Here is a 25,744-nt window from a genome sequence, read left to right as displayed (position 1 = left end):
GCATTGTGCTGACAACTCAGTATTCCCCGCCTCCTTTTATACTGGCTCGTCCGTCTGTCGCACATCTAGTGGCCAGTACCGCATTACGTAGGGCTGCCCGGACACTTTTAATCAGAGAATGCACGTATACTCTTTCGCCCTTACGTACCGATCGCGCAGATAAAATTAGGCAGACAACGCATCATACCAAGCAGTACAAAGAGTCATTCTCCCCATTCTCCGTCCGTCAGTGAAACGGAAAAAACCTGATATAGCCTTAATACACTGCTGTGCATAGTACGGAAGGTAACTGAAAGCAATACGCATTTAGAGAACAGAAATGACACTTTTCTTGAAAGCCAATAATTACAATGACGCCACAGTGGTTTATGATGGTCCCCTGGACATTACAGGGAATATGATCCCACGTACGGCCACGCATGCTCTGCTACGTGCTGCCATATTCGCCACAAGGTTGGTAAGGATTTCTTGTGGTGGGGCGCTCCATTCCTGCACTTGTAAGTAGGCTGTTTAGGTTTCTATATTGGTAACGCCACGTAGCGCTCTGTATGAAAATCACTGGCTGTGCTGTGGGCAGTCTGTGGCTGTTTGGCATTGTTGGAATATTCGCCATTGTAGTGTTGGGCAGTTGGATGTGAACAGCGCGTAGCGTTGCGCAGTTGGAGGTGAGCCGCCAGCAGTGGTGGATGTGAGGAGAGAGATGGCGGAGTTTTGAGAGCGGATAATCTGGACGTGTGTCCATCAGAGACAGTAAATTTGTAAGACTGGATGTCGAAGGTTTTTGTGAGGTAAGTGATTCATGAAAGGTGTAGGTTATTGTTAGTCAGGGCCATTCTTTTGTAGGGATTTTTGAAAGTCAGATTGGGTTACGCTACAAATATTGTGTGTCAGTTTAGTGTTGATCAGAATAAGTAAAGAGAGTAATGTCTGACAAGGGGAGGCCGCCAATTGTGAAATTCAGATTCGACTCATACTGCGCATAATAAAAGCCCATGGCCAGAGGTGTAATGTGGCAAAGCACCAAGATGCACTTCTCAGCCATTGTCGAGAAAATCGACAGTTAAAAGAAACCGTTGCGGTGAAATACTCTCTACGATCAACAATTTTCTATAGCGTCGTGGCGCAGCGGTAAGCGCTCGGGTTCGTAATCCGAAGGTCGCCGGATCGAATCTCGCGCCATGCAACCTTTTTTTGTATTTGTTTTTTGTAATTGAAATGTATATATATATATATATATATATATATATATATATATATATATATATATATATATTTCACAAATGTTATTAATTGACTTCATAATGTTAACCACGTATAGTTAACGGAAGACGTAGAAACGATATTCCGAAACGAATACGTATAGCGTAAGTTAAACGTTCGAATTAGAATAGAGATCCCACGAACACAAATTTGCTGTGGCAGAACTTCGTTACTCGCTCGTTACACTTGAAGGACAGATGTTGAATGGGCCGAAACGAGCCGCCGCATAACAGCGTAGTTGCCTGCTAACTTCGAAAGAAGGTAGATGCGGTCCCTAGCGCAACTTATAACATCGTCGAAAATCAGTGCTGACTGGAGAGCTTTGGTACAGCCTGTTAAAAAAAAGCGCAAAAATGGAGGCGGTACAATTGGAGAGCGATCCGCCTTCACCAACATGCATAAGCAATTCATTAATATATATATATATATATATATATATATATATATATATATATATATATTTGAATTACAAAAAACAAATACCAAACAAAAATTGCATGGCGCGAGATTCGATCCGGCGACCTTTGCATTACGAACCCGAGCGCTTACCGCTGCGCCACGACGCTATAGAATATTGTTAATCGTAGAGAGTATTTCACCGCAACGGTTTCTTTTAACTGTCGATTTTCTCGACAACGGCTGAGAAGTGCATCTTGGTGCTTTGCCACATTACACCTCTGGCCCTGAGCTTTTATTATGCGCAGTATGAATCGAATCTGAATTTCACAATTGGCGGCCTCCCCTTGTGAGTACATTTAGTTCTGCTCAGCTGTTTGAAAATCAATTAACATAGAGGTTTATCAGCACAGTGATTCATAAATTTTTCAAAGGGGACGTTTCACACTAACGTGGTTCACAGCTGCTGGATGGTGATTGGTCCATGTAGACGTACTACACTCATGCTCGGAAATTAAGGATAATTGCAGAATGTGGTGCCACACAACGTGGCACTACACAAAACTGGCGCTAGTAGCGTAGGTACATAGGGAACACACACGACATAGGTCCGTAAGTTCACAGTATTGGGGAAAAGTTGAGAAAACTGTCCCGAAACACATGTGCCACAAAACGCCGCTGTTTCCTGCGCATGTACCCCGACATCCATATAGGATATGATCACCATGCACACGTACACAGGCCGCACAACGGGTTGGCATACTCTGAATCAGGTGTTCGAGCAGCTGCTGGGGTACAGCCTCCCATTCTTGCACCAGTCCCTGTCGGAGCTTCTGAAGTGTCGTAGGGCTTTGAAGACGTGGAGCGATACGTCGACCGAGAGCATTTCAGACGTGCTCGATGGGGTTTAGGTGTGGAGAACAGGCAGGCGACTCCATTCGCCTGACATCTTCTCTTTCAACGTACTCCTCCACGATGGCAGCTCGGTGGGGCCGTGCGTTATCATCCATCAGGAGGAAGGTGCGACCCACTGCAGACCTGAAAAGGCGGACATACCTGTGCAAAATGACGTCCCGATACACCTGACCTGTTGCAGTTCCTCTGTCAACCACATGCAGGGGTGTACGTGCACCAATCATAATCCCACCCCACACCATCAAACCACGACCTCCATACAGGTCCCTTTCAAGGACATTAAGGGGTTGGTATCTGGTTCCTGGTTCACGCCAGTTCGGCCATCTGTAGACTGTGTGTCTGCAGACAGCTGTTCCAGTGGCTGCGGTAAGGTCCCGAGCAAGGCTGCCTGCAGTACGCCGTTGCTGTCTGCGGTCACTAATGGTGACATATCGGTCTTATTGCGGTGTTGTACACTGTGGACGTGCCATACTGTAGCGCCTGGACACGTTTCCTGTCTGCTGGAATCGTTGCTATAATCGAGAGATCACAGTTTGTGGCACACGGAGGGCCTGTGCTACAACCTGCTGTGTTTGACCAGCCTCCAGTCGCCCTAGTATTCTACCCCTTACAACGTCATCAATATGTGTTCTTTAAGCCATTTTTAGCACATTCACCATTAGCACGTCTGAAAACGTCTGCACACTTACTCGGTGCATCGTACTCTGACATGCACCAACACACCTCTGCGTATGTGGACTGCTGCCAGCGCCACCGTGCGACGACCGTAGGTCAAATGCACCACATAGTCATACCACGAGGTGATTTAAACTCGCAAAACGCCCAACAAAGTGTTGTTTCACTAAGTATCAGTATTATCCTTAATTTATGAGCATGAGTGTACATTATGTCTCCCAAACGCAGCTCACACATGTTCCAATTCATTCGCCAACTATCCGTAACAATGAACTCAGGGCCGACTGCACCTCTCATGAGACACACATGGGGAAGGAATACAGTATGACAATAACTTTGACTGGAGAATGTGCCACGCTCAAAGATTTGGAGGTCAGTACGCCCGTGCAACATTATGCCCCTCCACACCATAACACCTGAACCACAAAAACGATCGTGTTCGACAACGTTCCTGGGTGCCTTACGTATTACTACCTCTCGCCATATCAGGGTACTTCCAGAATCCAGTCCCTGTGCCTTAGCCCTAGCACCATCGCAAACGGTGCCGATCATCGCCCCCCCCCTCCCCCCTCCATGCACCTATCGTCCACCGTGGAGTGTGACACTGCGTGCCTTGCAGTCCCGTTAAATTTGTTGTCAGTTGCATCCGCCGTTGGAGATGGGTCCGTCATTGCCTGTTCCACAATGTAACGTCATCTACTGATGTAGCTGACCGTGGTCGAGCACGTCCAGTGGTTCGGAAAGCTGCTCATACACGTGAAGCAATGGTGTGACCAATACCACTCACCTGGGCTACACTCGTCACATTTTTTTCCAGTTTCCAGATGACTCTTCCCCGTGTGTAGTCATCCGAATGTAGTCTCCGGGCTACGTTGTACTGAAATGAAATGCCGTGTGGCTAGGGCCTCCCGGTGGGTAGACCGTTAGCCTGGCGCAAGTCTTTTGAGTTGACACCACTTCGGCGACTTGCGAATCGATGAGGATGAGATGATGATTAGGACAACACAACACCCAGTGCTTGAGCGCAGAAAATCTCCGACCCAAATGGGAATCGAACCTGGGCCCTTTGGCATGACATTCCGTCGCGCTGACGACTACTTTTTTTCTTTTCGTTGCATCTGCTCGGGGCGGACGTCGAAAGACACCCGTTTAAGTTCGTCGTTGATCGGTTAACTCAGTTTTTTTATTACACAGGGCAGCTAACCCTCTGACCGAACACGCTGAGCTACCATGCCGGCGCCACTCAGCTGCCGGGGTGAACTACGTTGAACTTAAGAACACTAGCCAAGTGCACCGTTAACTGCTCGCTGTCAGACACACGTTGTCTTTCCCGTTCCTTCAAGCCCCACGCGTTGCCGAGCGGGCCACATTTGACGCTATAGTCATGATGACCTCGCTCCATGTGACGCCCAGCTTGCTGTGCACGATTCGGAGGCTTCTGGCAACATGCTCCCGCACTTTCGTTCCTTATATTATATCTCAAATATGTATCTTCCAAACACATTCTATTAATTACTGGTCAATGGATTCTCAAACTGCGAATACGTTTTGACTTCAGCTGTACATTTTCTTAGTGATATGTGAAAATTTGTGCCAGACTGGAATTCGAAACCGGATTTCCCGCTCAGCGCGAGTGATCAAATTAATCATTTTTGCTATGCAAGCTCGCCTCCCGGACCGACCCAAACGTCCATATGTCATGTTGTCCATATTCCCTAAGCTCACACTTGTGATTCTCGCACAGGTAGAGACAAATTTTCATTGTCGTCATTTTATCCCGCTCGCTATAAACGATAAATTCGGATTCGAGTGCTGGTCCAGCACAAATCTTCATGTCTCACTAATAAAATGTACAGCTGACATCAAAACGTATTCGCAAATTTCGAATCCTTTTCGTAATACTTACAACAACTGAGAATCGTCAAACAGTGTCTGTTCTTTCAGACATGCGTGCATGTGACATTACAGTGTAGTACACAAACACTGTACGAACACAGTTATTGTGGAGTTGGCATTTTATTAAACTATAATTATGCTAGTCAACATTAAAAAATAAAAGATACGAAAATAATGCAATAAATCCATTAACATGGTGAGATTTCTTTTGTAAGCAGACAGTGTTATAGGTGGCATAAGTTGAATGAGCGTTTTTAATAGAAACTGTTTTCTGTTTCTCCTTTTTTAGGAGGATTGATGGGTGGCATATTTTCTCATTATTTTTGTTAGTAATCGACAGGGATTTCTCAAGTTTTTTGATATCAGAAACGGTAATTTCAGAGTCTTGCCCTCTCTTGCATAAATTTCTGCGGACACCCATGAATACAGTTATCAGTAAACAAACTTCCGGGCATTAGTACTCAGCACAGCGGAGGTTTATTCAGAAGTGTCCACTGCCGGACAGCAAGAGTAGAGTAGGCAACCAAAACATTTCAAATGACCAGAAGGTTGCTGTTGTGGTCTTCCTTCTGAAGACCGGTTTCATGCAGCTCTCCTTGTTGCTCTAACGTAAGTAAGCCATTTCATCTCAGAATAGCTGCTGCAACATACATCCGTTTGAATCCGCTTATGTATTCATCTCTTCGTCTCCCTACCCAATTTGTAACCGCAGCGCTCTACGTCTCCCTCCATTACCAAAATGACGATTACTTCATTACTGTCGAAGTGACCTGTCAACCTATTGCTCCTTTTAGTCAAATTGGGCTATAAATTTATTTCTTCCCCGTTTCGATTCTGTACCTTTTCATTAGTTAGTCGATCAGCTCACCTAATCTTCAGCAGTTTTCCATAGCAAATCATTTCAAAATTTGTTTTTTCTCTTCCTCTCTGAACTGCCATTAGCCCTCGTTTCACTTCCGTAAACGGCTGTACTCCAAAGAACTACATACAGAAAATACATCCTAACATGTAATTTTATTCTAGATGTTCGCAAATTCCTTGTTTTCAGAAATATTTTCCGCGCTATAGCCAACGCACGTTTTATATCGTCTCTGTTTTGGCCACCATCAGTTATTTTGCTGCCCTTTCACAAGAAAACTAATTACTACATTTAGTATCTCATTTTAGAATCTAATTCGTGCAGCACCGCTTTGGTTTAACTCGACTACATTCCACTCTCTTTGTTTTACTTCTGTTGTTGTTCGTCTTACAAGACACATTCAAGGCACTTCCGTTCAACTACTCTTCTAACTCCCTTGCTGTCTCTGACGTTATAGTGTCATCGGCAATACTCAAAATTTCATTTCTTCTACCTGAACTTTAATTCCCTCTCCAAACCTCTGCTTGGTTTGCTTTTCTGCTTGCTCATTGTACAGATTCGAGATGGGCTACAACCTTGTTTCACTCTCTCCTCAACCAGTGTTTCTCTTTCAAGTTCTTTGACTCTTATAAATGCAATCTAGTTTCACTACAGATGGTACCTGTACCTTTCGCTCCCGATTTCTTATTCCTACTATCTTCAGAATTTCAGTACGCTTCTTCCAGTCAACACTGTCAAAGACTTCCCGTAAATCTACAGATCCTCTAACCGGGAGTTTGCCTCTGTGTAACGTATCTTCCAGGATAAGTAGTAGGGTCAATATTGCTTCGTTTCTTCCTTCTCTTCTCTAGAACCAAAGCTAATCTCCCCTGAGGTCGGTTCACCAGCTTTCCTACTCTTCTGCAAATAATTCGTGACAGTATTTTGCAATAATTACTTATTAAAATGATGGTAGGGTGTTATTTACCCTTGTCAACAACCCCGTTATTTGGAATTGGAATTATTACATTATAATGGAACTCTCAGGGAATTTCGCCTGTCTCTTGCCCACAAAGTGCAATAATACTGCCTGCTACATTTGCAGCATTTATATATTTTCTCCTTTTATTAGTTAGAATAAATATTTCCTGCGCTATCCAAGACCTACTGGATTTGTTGTTTTGCGTATTAGATCCTCTGCAACCTTCAGTGTTTCATCTCTCAACGCGACCCATTTGTCTCCCATTGTGCTCCTTATACATGTTTCAGTCAGTCGACGCCTAATACTCTCTCAGATTCTCAGCAACCTCTGGTTTGTTCAGCTTATCCAAATCATAACCGGAACATGCCCACACAGTCGTAATTTTTATCCAACAGAGGATTTTACTCTTCTCGCAGGACACGAAATTGCAGTTCAGATCCTCGAAGATAGTAACACGAGTGGTGACGATGGTCTGGCCTTGACTTTATATGGAAACCCTAGAATTAAGTTGCGCAAGCGTTGCACAGACGTCTGTTTCTGACATTTGCTCTGTAAAAACTGCTTCAGTTGACATAAAGAAGCGGAGGGAAAAAAAAAATTGCAAATACTCTGCTCATCGCCGGTTAAGAATGTTCTCGTACAGAAACAGTAGGGCAAGGTGGAGAAGGAAAACCGAAGGTAATAGAGAGAAAGAAAACAGGGTCAGTAAAAGAGCACTTCCGGCGTCTGCTACTCTGCAGTTACGTAACGCTCTTCGCGTGATGAATGACTGGACGTGAACACGACGAATGCTGAGTCAGATGCGGGCAGCCAATGAGATTGCTCATTTGTGATTTCCTACACTTATTAAGTGAAGTTAGTTAGTATTTTGTTTCATTCACAGATAGCTATTAGGTCGCGACATATGCGGGTAAAACATGACGGTGACCATTGGCAAATAATAGTTAATCCTGCGCTCGACATATCAGAAACAAAATTAATCAGTTTATATTTTCCGCCAAAAGAAATTATTACATTCAACAATTCTCACTGCCCATGACCCGACTGGCTAACACCAACGACAAAGAATTGCCAGCAGACGCAAGCAACGGAGGAGCCGCTTCTTAGAAAACAGACTATGCAACAGAGAAGAAGAAGCAGAAGAAAAGCATTTGCCAGTGTGCGAATATAATTTTGATAATGACTTGATACAGTGTGACTAATGTAGATAATGGTGGCTCGAAGACTGTGCGGCGGGTTGTAAAGGTATGAAACGTAATCTTTGTGACCACTGCTGATGAGTTTCTTACATGAAGTCTTGACAGAACGGACGAGTACTCTTGCGTGGCAAAGAGTACCTATTTAATGCTTTTGTAAACTCTTGTCTGCCTTACAAGAAAAAATGTATTTATTTTTTTGAAACTATTAACATGTAGGAGCATAAACCACTGTTTGGTGTATAAACAGAATACGATAAAAGATGTAGCATGTATTGACCCGGTTCCTTAGCTCCGTACTCTTAATTATACCTCCATTAGACATAGACATTAGATTGTTCCTTGTAGAGTCTACAGGGTGTTACAAAAAGGTACGGCCAAACTTTCAGGAAACAGTCCTCACACACAAAGAAAGGAAAGATGTTATGTGGACATGTGTCCGGAAACGCTTACTTTCCATGTTGGAGCTCATTTTATTACTTCTCTTCAAATCACATTAATCATGGAATGTAAACACACAGCAACAGAACGTACCAGCGTGACTTCAAACACTTTGTTATAGAAAATGTTCACAATGTCCTCCGTTAGCGAGGATACATGCATCCACCCTCCCTCGCATGGAATCCCTGATGCGCTGATGCAGCCCTGGAGAATGGCGTATTGTATCACAGCCGTCCACAATACGAGCACGAAGAGTCTCTACATTTGGTACCGGGGTTGCGTAGACAAGAGCTTTCAAAAGCCCCCATAAATGAATGTCAAGAGGGTTGAGGTTAGGAGAGCGTGGAGGCCATGGAATTGGTCCGCCTCTACCAATCCATCGGTCACCGAATCTGTTGTTGAGAAGCGTACGAACACTTCGATTGAAATGTGGAGGAGCTCCATCGTGCATGAACCACATGTTGTGTCGTTCTTGTAAAGGCACATGTTCTAGCAGCACAGGTAGAGTATCCCGTATGAAATCATGATAACGTGCTCTATTGAGCGTAGGTGGAAGAACATGGGGCCCAATCAAGACATCACCAACAATGCCTGCCCAAACGTTCACAGAAAATCTGTGTTGCACAATTGCGTGCGGATTCTCGTCAGCCTACACATGTTGATTGTGAAAATTTACAATGTGATCACGTTGGAATTAAGCCTCATGCGTAAAGAGAACATTTGCACTGAAATGAGGATTGACACGTTGTTGGATGAACCATTCGCAAAAGTGTACCCGTGGAGGCCAATCAGCTGCTGATACTGCCTGCACACGCTGTACATGGTACGGAAACAACTGGTTCTCCCATAGCACTCTCCATACAGTGACGTGGTCAACGAACGTTACCTTGTACAGCAGCAACTTCTCTGACGCTGACATTAGGGTTATCGTCAACTGCACGAAGAATTGCCTCGTCCATTGCAGGTGTCCTCGTCGTTCTAGGTCTTTCCCAGTCGCGAGTCATAGGCTGGAATGTACCGTGCTCCCTAAGACGCCGATCAATTGCTTCGAACGTCTTCCTGTCGGGACACCTTCGTTCTGGAAATCTGTCTCGATACAAACGTACCGCGCCACGGTTATTGCCCCGTGCTAATCCATACATCAAATGGGCATCTGCCAACTCCGCATTCGTAAACATTGCACTGACTGCAAAACCACGTTCGTGATGAACACTAACCTTTTGATGCTACGTACTGATGTGCTTGATGCTAGTACTGTAGAGCAATGAGTTGCATGCCGACACAAGCACCGAAGTCAACATTACTTTCCTTCAATTGGGCCAACTGGCGGTGAATCGAGAAAGTACAGTACATACTGACGAAACTAAAATGAGCTCTAACATGGAAATTAAGCGTTTCCGGACACATGTCCACATAACATCTTTTCTTTATTTGTGTGTGAGGAATGTTTCCTGAAAGTTTGGCCGTACCTTTTTGTAACGCTCTGTATATGGAAATGGAAATGAGCGTTTGGCATCATTGGCCGGGAGGCCTCTTACGGGGTTGGTGCAGGTCTTATTACGTTCGATGCCACATTGGGTGACCTGCGCGCCGGATGGGCATAAAATGATGATGAAGACGACACAACACCTAGTCCCTGAGCGGAGAAAATCCCCGACCCAGCCGGGAATCGAACCGGGGCCCCTAGGAAGAGTCTATATGAAAGATTTGCATTTTGTTCTTTTTTTTTCAAGTTTTAAATGTGCTGTTAAATGCCAAGTTCCTTTGTAGTTACGTAATTTGGTGAGGCTCACGTGTGGAGGAAGGAACACTTGGCCTGTTGTGCGACACGTGAACGCCGTACTTTCCCTGTGAATCGTAATACTAGAACGCCTAAGCTTTCCTTATTTTTGTTACTTTTTTTCTTTTTTTTCATGGATTTCGATGAGATGGCTAAGTGAAACTACTAGTATTAAAATCTACTGATAAAAAATTACAACTTTCCAAAAGAGACTCATTTTACTAAGGTTTGAAGCTCGTCTTGATGTTTTTCCGTGTTTGCAATTCAAAAATTGGTTATTTTGAAAATCAGCCTTAAGTAAACACAATTTATTTTTATATGGACCCAGACATATTTTGACACCTATGTGTCATCTTCTTTGGGTCAAATTTTTATTTCTTAAAATTACATCGCTAAGTGAACTGCATTATTATACATCGTTTTTGTGCCCTTTTCCGTCGCTTCTTTGACAGAATGTAACTTTTTTCTCTTGTCCTGTTGCGTGTCTCTGGTTGATGCCTCGATCAACTGCTACTCAGTGTACTGTTTCCACACAGTTTTTCAAAAATTTTCGCTCACTAGTCACCTCACATGGGCTTTCGCAAAATTTGACGAAACGTGATCTGAACAAACACTTCTGACTCCCATACTCACACGAAAAATGGTACAAATAACCGATGTATAATAATGCAGTTCATTTAGCGATGCGATCTTAACAAATAAAAATTTGACTCACACAAGATGACACATAGGTGTCGAAACATATCTGGGTAAATATACAAATAAATTGTGTTTGCATAAGGCTAATTTTCAAAACAATCCAACTTTCCAAACGTTGTATGTATTTTAACTAAGTGAGTTATAAATGTCCTTAATAGCTTTTATGCGACGTTAACCTCTGCTAATTGCACTTCCACACCAGATTACAAAACGTATCAAACTGCCTCTATCCATTTTTATGCGATGTTAACCTCTTGAGAGTATTTTTCAGTAGAATAAACTTTACCAACAGCCGTACACTTTAAGATATTTTATTTTGTTTCGAACGCAACCAATTTCGGCAATTCATTTGGTCATCTTCAGGCCCCATACGTTTTTTTTTAATCAATGAGCTTTTGTATGAGTCAGCTGCACAACGATAGGGATTCACGATATTCAGCTTTATGGTGCTATACAATAAGCTCATTGATTCAAAAAAAGCGTATGGGGCCTGAAGATGACCAAATGAATTGCCGAAATTTGTTGCGTTCGAAACAAAATAAAATATCTTAAAGTGTACGGCTGTTGGTAAAGTTTATTCTACTGAAAAGTGCGTACCAGCCGATGTCCCCTGGCCACAATGGACCGACAGAGATATTCTTGAGAGTATTGTTAGCCTTATCGTATAATATGTGGTTAAGTAAAGTTTCGTATTAATTACACAGGTCTCAGTGTTCAGTTTTGAAAATCGAGCTAGTAATAACATACAGTTCTCTCTCGCGGTCACAAAACGTCATCAGTGATACTTAATTGTTGCCTATATCTTATGGGTAAAGGGATGATGTAAATTCTTGGTTGCTGCTCTTGGGAAGCACACACGGCGAATTCCAACCAAACCAGTCTAAATTGTCAAAAAACTTTACTGTAAGGCCACTCCTTGTTCTGCAATTAATATTGAGCTATGGTTTTGCAGTGGCACGCCATTACTCACGTTTGCGAAATTACAATAGTTGCTCATGTCTGTCCTCTCGCTTTGACACAAGCATAACATAAAATGTTCTACTAAAATTTTGCTACTAAAAGCAACGAAAATCGAATCATTCCCAGACTTCACATGTACATGTAAGTCTGGTGTGGAAAACTGCCTTTAAAATTTTGACCAATTCTTTCTAAAGCACTCCTCGTGTAAAGAAATATTGACAACAATTTTGAAAATGATCGCTGTTTTACCTTTTTCATTGTGATATCTGTGAAATAACAATCGATTAAATGTAGTTGAAGATGAAGCAACGGGGTGTACTCCACATGTCCTCCAGCGCTAAATCTATACTAATATACCAGCGGAAAAATGCCCCGATAGGTAACTAAAAATGGGAATCTCTTCTTGTTTACGTAAAAGACTGACTGAAAAGTAGGGTACCAACTGCCTCATTTTACCATGCTCAGCACCCTTAAAAATTTTCCCGACCAAACTCCCCTAACTGCTACTTACTCACACTCAGTAGTCCACGCTGTAAGTCGCTTATACCATCCACTCCCAACTGCCCTTTCTCACTCACTCATACAGCCCAGCTCAGTGTCATTATCTCGTTGTGTCTCATTGTCTCCGGTGTCACAGCCAGAGTCTATTTGTTTTGTCCTACTACTACAGTCTCCACTCACTGTCATTGGCTCTCTCTTGCTCTCCCTTACTGCTAATATCTCTTTCGTTCCCTCCTGTTACTGTTGTCTCCTCTCATCATCACTATTTCTCTCTACCTCGTTGTCACTGACATACTCTCTCATTATCACTGATTCTCACTAACTTCCACTTCCTCTTTATTTCTCATCTCCTGGCAGGGTCTCCTTCACTGTTTCCCTACCACTATTCTATTACTGCCAACTATGTTCCACTGCCACTGTGTCCCTTCCTTTCTATCACACTGCCATTGTTTCTTGTGCTCTTTCTACAACACAACTGCGGTATACTATCTTCCAGTATTTACTATTTACTAGGGGAAAAGTTACTAGCAAAAATCTCTAAAACTTCTTGGCCGATTTCATTTAAAATTTGACTCGATAATAAACATTCAGACGGTGTAACCTCCCCTTTCCCAATTGGCGTACTGGACTGCGATGTAAATGACCGTGATCGCGCATGCCTGATGAAATTTTGCAATCAGTAAGGCTATCGTTACCAAAGGAAAGTAATACTGGTTAGTAGGAGGAAAGTATACAACAGATCCTTCTGAAGGAAGAATCTGTTCTAAACCTAATCTAAATACTGATAATAATTTTGAAATTGGTGAATTTAGTCCTGTCGCTGGCGAACCACACAGGGGGAAAAGGGTAAGACGTAAAATTTAATACAAAAAAATACTGATTAGCAAAAAAAAAAGGATAATTAAGCGGTTGACAGCCCACTAGCGCAATGAATATCCAGAATCTTAAGAAAGGTAATGGAAAAGAAAATTAAGCAAATAATCACTGGTGTGGCAACAGAAGACTGTCATGCTTTCCCACAACACAGCAGTCCATGAGGAAATAAATGCATCAGAAAATACTGAGTTTGCACTTACTTAATCTGAAATACGAAATTTTGAAGGCAAATTTAAATGACGTTTCAGGTTAAATAAGTGACTAATGGTAACTGAAACTCTGTTAGATAAAAAAATGATTTTTTAGTAACCTCAGTGTAACGTAATGATAAATTTGGAAAAAGGCAAGCAGTTTAATTATTGGAAGATTGAATTGAATTTGCTTTAAGCAAATGAGCAACTGATTTTACTTTTAACATAAGATCAACAAAATACGTAAGCTAAGTTAAATACAGAATAAAAGGAATTGCACCCTCGTAAACCGTGCAATTATTAGTTTTGCCAGTGAGGTTTTACATCAGTTTAAGTGAGTGAAGTTAATAGCCAAAACTGCAAATCCGTTAAGCCTGTATTGTGCAGTACAAGAATGAACAGTTACTGAGGCAGCAAAATTTAGACTGAAACCCGTCATTAGCAAACAAACAAAACTGGCACTAAATAGTTAATCAATTTGCATATTTTTACGACACTTGGTGACTGAATGGAAAGAAAAGGGAGTGCGCTTGGTAACAATGTCTGAGGACAATGACAACACAGGGGCCGTAAAAGTGTTAACTACTGCAGGGTATTATTCAAGAAAGTTAGTCAGAGTCTATGAAAGGAATGCCACTGGGTAATGCCTATGCAATATCAGTTACACTCCTCAGTTAACAGTCTTACGATGCTGTAGCTGCGCGGACGACGAAGAATGTAGCCGACGATAATGCTGAACTGCTGCTTTTACTGCTGCTGGTTGAGAACCACTAGTCGTTTCCAGAGCCACCGATAGTTATGGGACAGGCAATGGTTGGAATTGCAGCTTCCTACGCCTGTTCACTTCTATCGTGCTCTCAATACTCGTGGATTAACGAAGTAGGTGTGCCTACAATGGCGCGATTATAGCTGCACACCGCGTCAGCGGGAGCGCCCAACAAACACTTCTGCACTCTTTCATGATTCAAGCTGCTCTGCTTCCTCTCTGCTCGCAGCGCGACGGAGAGTCTCCATACGCAAACATAAACTGCGGCACAGCTACGGCCATTTCGTCGTTGCGGCCATTTCGTCGTTGCTATCGATACATTTACATGAAGTTCCATTGGCTATTACTCTAGCAATTTACTACATTTACATTATAATTAAATCAGTTATGTACATTCACAAATAAATACACTATTACATCCATTACGTATTAAATATAATTTCTGTAATAAAGCTTGCAGACTCAGAATTAGAAGTACAGTACAAGTTATCAACGGATATTAAAAGGTGAAAATTTTGGATAGTGAAGAAGGTATTTTATCTGCATTTTCGGTGTTACAACGGACATCTATATTACTATCTAAAGGGGAAAATTATTAGCAAACATCTCGAAAACTTCTTGACCGCTTAACTTCAGATTTTACACGATACTCTAATAGACGAATGCATGGACATTTTTCCAAACAACGATGAAAAAAAAGGAAAAACCACGAAAGAATCATCCAAATGGGAGGGAAATCGGCAGATGTGATTTTTGTAGACACTGGAAAATGATTACTTCACTGGTCATCGGGGCTGTTCGAAGCGGGACGCATCACTGAAGATAATTTTACTCCAGTCAAAGTGATTCCAGGCCCCAGACGTGTCTGTAGATTCCTCAGACAGTGATGGGATACCAACCTAAAGACCCGACAACCAAGGGTGATGGTCTGTGTTGCCATTTCTTTTCGTAGAAGGACCCTTTTGGTTGTCATTTGTGGCACCCTTGCAGCGCAGTGGTACGTCGATGATATTCTACGCCCCATTTTGTTACCTTTCACGGCAACCCATCCTGGGATTACATTTCAGCAAGATAATGCCCGCACAAGGCGAGAGTTTCTACTGTTTGTCTTCGTGCTTGTCTAACCGTACCTTGGCCAGCAAGGTCGTTGAATCTGTCCACAACTTAGAACAGGGCCCTCTACCAATTCGGGGTTTTGACCATCTGACGTGTCAATGGGACATAATATGACACAATGTTCCCCTGGTGGACATCCAACAACCCTGTCAGTGTGAAGTTGAATGACTGCTTGCTTAAGGACCAAAGGTGGACCACCGCGTTACTGACTTCCCCAACTCGTGAAGCTCTTTGTATTGAATAAATAATCCAATTTTTCTAAAACTGTAATAATTTGTTTACCTGTACATATAAATCACATCTTCTGATTTCCGTCCCATTCTTTTTCTTTTTTGTGTTAGTGTGTACAAATTGTTTCTACGATATAATATATTATTTTTTCGTATATATGATTGAAGAAAATTGTATACATAACAATATGCTGTTGTGCTTTCATCTTCGCAATCAGTTTTAACTGAAAACTAGTATACTAGAAAATTTGTATTTATGGCTTATCGGCTTATGATTAGTATAGTACAACACAATCCGAAGCGTCCGAAATTTTGTAATGTTCCAAACCTGTGCGAAATAATGTCATTGAAACTACTATCCTCACAGGTCCAGCAGGTGGATATATCTCTCTTATACCCCGTATGCGAAGGATCCCAACCTGTTTACCCATTCACTTTAAACGAATCAAGGTTTTATTTGCAGTAACAATACAGAAGGGTCATTATTTAGGATCAGAGTGCTGGCACCTTGCTCGCAAATAGTGAATTTCGTGTACATAGGAAATAGGACATAGGCTGTATAATTTTTAAACAGCGACTGTATGTACAACAAGATGTAAAACTGATTATTTGGGATGAATGCACGTGTCAATAAACAAGGCTCATGGTCATTTATTCAAATTCTGTGGAACAGATTAACGATAAGAGAATTTTTTTAAGTAGTGTGCGTGTTGCCGTCTGAGGAACTGGTAGTTCAGAAAACTAATTCATACTCTTACTACACTGAGCCTAAAAAACGAAAAATGTTGTACATTCTCAAGTTTTGTGATTATATTATGTGCAAATAATTTCATAAAACCTAAAAAACAATAAAAACAAAAAACGAAAACAAAGGAGTCTTTTTCATTCATATTCTATGTAATTTATTATGATTTCGAGTTTCATATCTTCAAAGTGGTCGATGTCGCAACGAGGAGCCGAAATTTGCGTCCTGACACACTTCCCAGAGATACCCCAGGTTAGAACTTACACTAGCCGCCCATACATATTTAAGTTGCCAAGAATTGCAGGGTTCGCTGGTCACGAAATAAAATAAAGGGAAAACGCTATTGAAAAACGTACACTTAACGATGTGGACCTGAGCGCTGACATACAGTTGCATTTGTGCTGCGGATCTTAAATTTATAATTTCTTCAGTTCTAGGACAACACAGTTCTTATTATTACAGTAAGAGTTCTTAAATAAACAAATAGACCACAGTCTCCAAGAGTTTCAGATTGTGGCTATATGTGTAAAAAATGATAGAATACGTAAAAAATGTCAATGGCGGATCATTAGAGGTACGTATGGATTTTTTGGACATTGTGTGTCATGCTATATGTATACAATTTATACTGTTGAGCCTTTTTATTTCAAAAACCGAAAGAGAGCGTTTAGTAACGGGAATCATCATGTCCACTACATATACGGCATATCAAGTGACTTTTTTATCTCTGCTTTGGAATACCGTTTCGACATTAATGATTGGAACCGATGTGACGTAACGCTTTGATCACCAACAACAGATACCACACTTGGAGCAAAAGTTCCTCGAGTCAGTAATATGGCATTTCCATTTCAACCTCTTTGAATAAGCGCACTCAGACATCTTGAATGCTTGTTTCATACGGTACGCTTTCACCTTTTCCACGCTTACTGTTGAAACAGCATACAGGTTTGCACAGAAATTTATGAACAGACATTATCCCCATGATTAAGTAAAGTTATTTATAAGAACCAATCAGATATTTTGTAAAGTCTTCATACGTTTTCTGCCATTGTAAATATTTCACCTTCACTGTACTGGGACAAAGACGCACGAGCGCGCTGCACGAGTAGTGGATGATAGAGCGCCTGTATACGTATACACACACACACACATACACACACACACACAGAGAGAGAGAGAGAGAGAGAGAGAGAGAGAGGGGGGAGAGAGACAGACAGAGAGAGGACACAGGTGAAATAGCACGTGATCCGCTGATCGATTTCTACGCCTTTTTTTCCGCAACTCTCTCCATTCCTATGTTCGCAGTGCTTTTTGGAGTTGGATGATTGTTTTGGAGACTGTTGAAAAACTACAAATTCAGTCTGTAGCTTATCACCTCCAGAGAGTTCTTGTCTTGGGAAGAATAACCGTCGTCGAACATTTCTAATCATTATTATACACAAAACATTCTGCCCGTCTGTCGCAATGTCGCTTGTAATTCAGTAAATAGAATTCAACAATATAAATCGTGTTTCTTAAAGGACTTCACATTCGTCGTCGACTGTAGAAACCATTTATTTCAAAATTACAGTTTCAGCCATTGGGCCATTTTCAAGTTGTTCTTCAGCACATGTCAGACTGTAAAATCCTCCTTCATGTACACATTTCATCGTCAAAAATAAGTCTTACCATAGTGAAAACACAGTAATATCAGATGAATGCGAAGCTCTACGCGCCGTGAAATTATGTAAATTACGAGAAATGTCAGCACTATTCACATCATTCTCGTAATTCACTATAAATCAGTGTTCTAACATGACGTACAGAGCTTCGCACTCATCTAATGTTACTGTACTTCTACAGTGAAAAGGCTTGTTTTTGACGATGGCATGTATACAAGTTGGAGCATTTTATAGTCTGCTATGTTCTGGAGTAAAATCTATTGCAGTACCACTTGAAAATGACCCAAAAGCCGAAATTGCAATTGCGAAATAACTAAATGCTACGGCGAGTATGATGTCCTTTAACAAGTTCTACATGGAATCCCGACCATAATCATAAATCTTGTTGTCGGCAGTACGACTCTCGCTATCACCATCTTTTTTTCTACTTTTATTTGAATTGCCTTTTGCGAGTTGAAATGACAAGTTAGCAATCTCATGAAACTGCGAATGTCTGTAGTAACTAAACTTTAGTTCTCGAAAATCAGCTAACGTGAAACTGTTTTATCATGCTTTCATTCTTTACAGTTTCCCAACATCATTACAGAATAATGTCTTCTGGATCTTTCCCGTATAAGACTTAGTTTGCAGATCCACAATGATATCATTTAAAACATTAACTGGGAAGCAGAATACTATGTAAAGCTTAGAGGCTAATGCCTTCAACAATGAATATTCGAGCAGGAAACTGAAATTGTTACAGAGGTTATAAAATAATATAATGAAACTCTTTTTTTTCCCTCATCGATTCGTATTTCTTCCAGAACGTTATAATAAATTGCTAATACACTGCATAACGCCACACTTAACTTACTCCAAATTAAATGTATAGTAGCCAGATACTAACAACAACCCAGAAATTTCTGCTTTGGTAACGTGTTTCAAATCCTCGCCTTACGATAGTCAACAGGCGACAATATTTCCCGTGCTAATTCTGGTGGGAAAAAAGGACGACCACCTCTGTATATTATCTATGGTCTAAAGAGCATTGGCCACCCTCTTTCTGTATAGCGGCTCTCTAAGTGGACAACATCAATGTTTGAATCTGTGGTGCGACTGTTCGCCAGTCAGTTGTGCAGCGTCAAGGCATTCTTATTAAAGGCGTAGTAGCCGTGAAACAAGAATGGACAGAGAAGACATGTTAAGGATTTAGAAGCACATTTCACTATGGGAAAGACAGATACTACTTACAGAAAAATAAAAGAGACCTTTGGAGAAAAGCGAAGCAGCCTCATGAATATTAAAATCTCAGTTGGAAAACGAGTCCTAAGCAAACAAGGGGAACTTGATAGCTGGCAGGAGTGTATAGAGGGTCTATACAAGGGACATATACAGTACTTCAGGGTAGTATTATGAAAATGGAAGAGGATGAAGATGACGTAGGACATGTGATACTGCGAGAAGAATTTGACGTAGCATTCAAAGATCTAAGTCGAAACAAGACCGAAGGAGTAGACGATATTACGTCATTCCGTCATAGACGACAGCCATGGGAGAGCCAGCCATGACAAACTAATTCACCTGGCGTGCAAGATGTGTGATACAGGCGAAATATCCTCAGACTTCAAGAAGAATGTAATAATTCCAGTTCCAAAGAAAGCAGCTGGTGACAGGTGTGAATATTACCGAACTATCAATTTCATAAGTCATGGTTGCAAAACACTAACATGAATTTTTTACAGATGAATGGAAAAACGGGTAGAAGACGATCTCGTGTAAGATCAGTTTAGATTCCGGAGAAATGTAGGAAGACGTGAGGCAGTACTGGCCCTACTTCTTCTTTTCGAAGACAGGATAAGGGAAGGCCAACCTACGTTTATAGCACTTGTAGACTTAGAAAAAGCTTTTGAAAATGTTGACTGGAATACTGTGTGTGGTGTCACCGCCAGACACCACACTTGCTAGGTGGTAGCCTTTAAATCGGCCGCGGTCCATTAGTATACGTCGGACCCGCGTGTCGCCACTGTCAGTGATCGCAGACCGAGCGCCACCACACGGCAGGTCTAGAGAGACGTACTAGCACTCGCCCCAGTTGTACAGCCGACGTTCATAGCAATGGTTCACTGACAAATACGCTCTCATTTGCCGAGACGATAGTTAGCATAGCTTTCAGCTACATTTGCTACGACCTAGCAAGGCGCCGTATTCAATTGATAATTAATATTATGAAGCATGTACCGTAACGAGAGATGGTCTACAATTGTGGATTAAAGTTAAGTATTACCTCATCTACGTACTTTATTTGCAATTCTCAAGATATTGTCCTGTTCCAGACCTCACGCCAGTCAGCGTGTAATTAAACGCGTGCATTTCGGCCTCCTCTAGAAAAACAGTATTGGCTCTTCTGCCAACACTACACTGTGTTTGAAATTCTGTTAAGTGTCAGTGGTAAAATACAGGGAGCGAAAGCCTATTTACAACTTTTACGGAAACCACATGGTAGTTACAAGAGTAGAAGACCATGAAAGGGAAGCAGGGGTTGAGAAGGGAGTGAGACAGGGTTGTAGCCCATCACCGTTGTTATTCAATATGCACACTGAGAAAGCAGAAATGAGAACCAAAGGAAAATCTGGTGTAGGAATTAAAGTCCAGGGAGAAGAAATAAAAGCTCTGAGGTTTGCCGATGACATTATAATTCTGTCAGAGACAGCAAAGGGCTTGGAAGAGCAGTTGAATAGAATGGACCTCCTTTTAAGGAGGATATAAGATTAACAGCAACAAAAGCAAAACAAAGTGAATGGAATTTAATCGAATTAAATCTGGTGATACTGAGGAATTAGATTAGGGAACGAGACACTTAAAACAGTATATGAGTTTCACTATTTGGGCAGGAAAATAACTGACGATGGCCGAAAAAGAGGATATAAAATGTAGACCTGGCAATGGCCAGAAAAGCTTATCTGAAGAAGAGAAGTTTGTTAACATCGAAAATAGAGTCAAGTGTCAGGAAGCCATTTCTGAAAGTATTTGTATGGAGTGTAGTCATGTATGGAAGTGAAACATGGACAATAAACACGTTACTCAAGAAGAGAATAGAAGCTTTTGAAATAATGTCCTACAGAAAAATGATGAAAATCAGATAAGTAGATGACGTAACTAAAGAGGAGGTTCTGAACAATAAGAGAGAAAATAAATGTGCGGCATAACCTGACTAGAAGGAGGGATCTGTTGATAGGACACTTTCTGAGACATCAAGGGATCATCAATTTAGTACTGGAAGGAAGTATGGGGGGGTAAAAATCATATAAGGAGAGCAAGAGATGAATACAGTAAGCAGATTCAGAAGGATGTAGGTTGCAGGAGTTACTCGGAGATGAAGAGGCTTGCACAGGATATAGTACCTTGGAGAGCTGCATCAAACCAGTCATCGGACTGAAGACCACAACAACAAACAAGGACTCGTTACAAGAAGTACAAGTTTTGAAAGAGAATTTTCAATATTTTGTATATGAATAAATTTCAAATAAAGTTTACAATTTTCCCAATAATTTTTTTTTCTTGGCAGTAATTCTGCTTTATAGATAAACGACGAGGAAAAGTTTGGTGTGATGAATGGCAGCTTGCTCTATGTGCATAAAAATGGAAGTTAACGCAGACGAGTAGAAAAAAAAAAAACAGTTTTGCGATTTTTGACAACAACATTAGGGACATGCTACTTGACGCAATCACATAGATTAACTATCTAGGTGTAACGTCACAAAGCGACATGAAGTCGTACCAACACGTTAGGACGCTAGTAGGGAAGGTGAATGGTCGACTATTGTTTAATAAGAGAGCTCTAGGAAAGTGTAGCTCATGAATAAAGGCGACCACGTTCAGAACACTTGTTCGACTTATTCTTGAGAACTGCCCACCTAGTATATTAAAGGAAGACATCGAAGCAATTCAGAGACAGGTTGCTACATTTGTTATTGGTAGGTTCGATCAGTAAAAGAATATTCCAGAAATGTCCGTGCACTTAAATGGAAATTCCTGTAGGGGATAATATGTTCTCTTCACGAATCGCTATTGAGAAAATTTAGCCAACCGTCATTTGTGACAGACTGCAACACAATTCTAACGCCACCAGCGTACATGTCGCGCAGTGCAGCGAAGACAGGGTAACAGAAATCAGGGATCGCACGAGAGTATGAGACCGTTGCTCCATTTTCTGTTGGGACAGCAAAGGGAATAACTAGCATGGGTATGAGATACTCTCTGCCATGCACCATATGATCGCTAGTGGAATATGTATGTAGATGCAGCTTAACTGTCGTAATCTTCCTTCTTTATTGTTACTACACCAAAACTTCGCTTTTGGTGAACTGTATAGTATAAGGAATCATGCTTCAAATACAGTCCTTTAAGAGTGTTGTTCATAAGGCAGTTGATGAAAAACTGATTTTAGTATGTCGTATAGCAAGGTCTTCTTGATTTGCATTTTTGCTGAACATGCTGTCTGATAGCGTACTCATATTTCAACTAATGGAGGAATATAGCAGCTTTCCTTTTCGTCATTAGCAGTAGTGAAGACCGAAGAGCAACCCGCACTTGCTGTGTCATCCCTGTGTGAGTACGACGCAAAATATAGCTGAGCGCTGCAAGTTTCAGACGTTGTGATGATGATGTGCGTACATTGCCTTCTGCGTCAGCCCGACACTCTTCGACTGTGTACAGTTAAAGCGGCGCTCTGAAAACGAGAACTGTCCACTTTTATTGACCCCCGAGTTAAATCATAATTGAGTCTGGTTAGCCTTCCATCTTTGTTTCTTTTCTGTTATACCAGTTTTACTTTACATGTGGCAAGAGCCTCATCGAACATAGGCCTGCTCTAAGAGCGTCCTCCATATCTTTCTGTCGAGTGCAGTGTTTGTCCATTCGGTGTTGATGTTCATCTTAGTTGTGCCCTCCCTGATGTTATCTAGCCACCTAATTCTGCGCTACCTCTTACTTTCGTTCCATATATTGTCCTGCCGAATGTTATTTTAGGTTGTTTATTTTCCCATCTTTTTGCTGTAAGGCCCGCCTAGTTCAACCTTCTCTTCTTTAGCACTTCGGCGATGTACAGTGTTTTTCTTATTCTCCATTCCATGTTATTTTCATCATATGTCTATCCAAAAATTTTCTTAGCATTCCTCTTTCGATGATTAACTATTTTTCTTCATCTTTCTTTCTAAATATTAGTGCTTCAAAATCGTATGTTACCGGTACAATAGTCGACTGATATAAACGGATTTTCAGAATGGTACTAACGGATCTTTTCTTTAAGATTTTTATAAAACTAATAAGTGTTTTGTACGCTATTGCTTGACGGGCATCTGTTTCCATATCCGTTCTGTTGTTGCTTTTAAAAAGACTCCTTAGGTCCATGAAGTGGTCAACATTCTTTAAAGTGAATCCATCTACAGCCACAGGTGCATCTCTTTGGATTTTCTCACTTATTATTAGATATTCTGTCTTTTCTTCAATCACACTTAATCCTGTTTTCTCAGCGATTTTTGATCACTTTTTCTCATTATGATTAGTTCCGTTCTGGAATTACTGATTAATGCTACATCATCTGCATAGGCATGTTTAATAATGTCAACCTGCTGCACTGGGATCTCTTGTGCATTAGTTTCACTAAAGTCTCTGACCATCTTCTCTAAAGCTTTAGAAACTCGGAATGAAGATAAACCTTTGTCTATGGGACTCAGCACATCATGTGAGAAGCAGGAAGAAGCAATTTCTCATGATCGACGTTTTCGCCATATATGCTGATATCGATGGAGAATATTATTTTAATCTTGTCTGTATATTAAGTAAAATATGGACAACCATGACCAGTCACTTTTGAAGTATTTTTTTATTTAATGAAACTAGTTTTTAAGCGTGAAAAAACTCGAAAACTAGTTTCTGAAAATAAATAACTGTTTTGAAACTGTCTTTTTGCAGATGAATGTTTTTTTCCTCCAGGTTTGTCATACTGTTACAGTCGCTTCAAAAGAGTTGTAATTTCGTAAATATGTTGCAACTGTGGCGCCAGCCAGAGTGAAAATGTACCTTTTCTTTCTGTTCAGAGTCCCTGGCAAAGTTACACCGCTCTGCAAAACTTAAGGACGAAAGTACTTTCGCCGGCCGGGGTGGTCGAGCGGTTCTAGGCGCTACAGTCTGACACCGCGCGACCGCTACGGTCGCAGGTTCGAATCCTGCCTCGGGCATGGATGTGTGTGATGTCCTTAGGTTAGTTAGGTTTAAGTAATTCTAAGTTCTAGGGGACTGATGACCTTACAAGTTAAGTCCCATAGTGCTCAGAGCCAAAGTACTTTCGCATGATGCGTCACGGCAAAGAAACATAGCTCGATGAAACTAGGTCCATACATAGGAAGTATTGCTACAGTATAGTGCAGGAGGTAACTGAAAGAACTGCGCGTTGGAATGAACAGGAAATTACAGTTTTAATCAAAGACAATAATTACGCTGAAGCAACCGCTGTTTATCATAGTCCCCTGGAACTTACAAAAGGCGAGACATGGTTTCTAATAGGGAGTGTGATCACCACGTATGGCAATGCATGCTCTACGAGGGGCGTTTGAAAAGTCCGTGCAAAAATAAAACTACTTACGAGTTTGGAGTAAACCTTTTTTATTTTTCGACATAGTCTCCTTTTAGACTTATACACTCCTTCCAACGCTGTTCTAATTTATAGGTCCCTTCCGAATAATGGGAACTGTCCTAGTTTGCAAAGTAGCTGTTAGTTGCTGCGATCACTTCCTCGTTTGAAAAAAATCTTTGTCCCGCCATTTCTACAAATTGCCAAACAAATAGCAGTTCGCGGGAGCCAAATCTGGAGAATAGGCGTATGTGAAACGAGCTGGAATCCTATTTCCAATAATTTTGCTACCACAACTGCTGAGGTGTGTGCTGGTGCACTGTCGTGGTGGAAAAGGGCTTTTTTGCGGTCCAGTAGCCGGCGTTTTTCTTGCAACTTGGTTTTCAAACGGTCCAATAACGTTGAATAACATGTGCCCGTAATAGTTTTACCCTTTTCCAGATAGTCAATGAGGATTATCCCTTGCGAATCTCAAAAGACAGTCGCCATAACCTTTCCGGCCGAAGCAATGGTCTTCGCCTTCTCCCCTTGGTGACCCATTGTTTAGATTGTTGTTTGGTCTCAGGATTATAGTAATGTATCCATGTTTCATTCACAGTGTAGAAACGACGCTTAAAGTCCTGCAGATTCTTCCTGAACAGCTGCAAACCATCCTAGCAACACTTCACACGATTCCGTTTTTGGTCAAGCGTGAGCAATCGCGGAACCCATCTTGTGGATAGCTTTCTCATGTTTATGCAAAATATTATGTACCCGTTCATTCGAGATGCCTACAGCACTAGCAATCTCACGCACCTTAACTCTTCTGTCATCCATCACCATATCATGGATTTTATCAATGAATTTTGGAGTCGTAACCTCCACAGGGCGACCAGAACGTTCAGCCTCACTTCTTGACCATATGGGCACTCTGAAAATTTTTAAACCACTTATAAACGGTTCTAATCGAAGGTGCAGAGTCACCGTAATGTTTATCAAGCTTCTCTTTCGTCTTCTGAGACGTTTTG

Source organism: Schistocerca americana, chromosome 2 (assembly GCF_021461395.2).
Source record: "Schistocerca americana isolate TAMUIC-IGC-003095 chromosome 2, iqSchAmer2.1, whole genome shotgun sequence".
NCBI classification, from domain to species: Eukaryota; Metazoa; Arthropoda; class Insecta; order Orthoptera; family Acrididae; genus Schistocerca; species Schistocerca americana.
Note: the sequence above shows the minus strand (reverse complement) of the source record.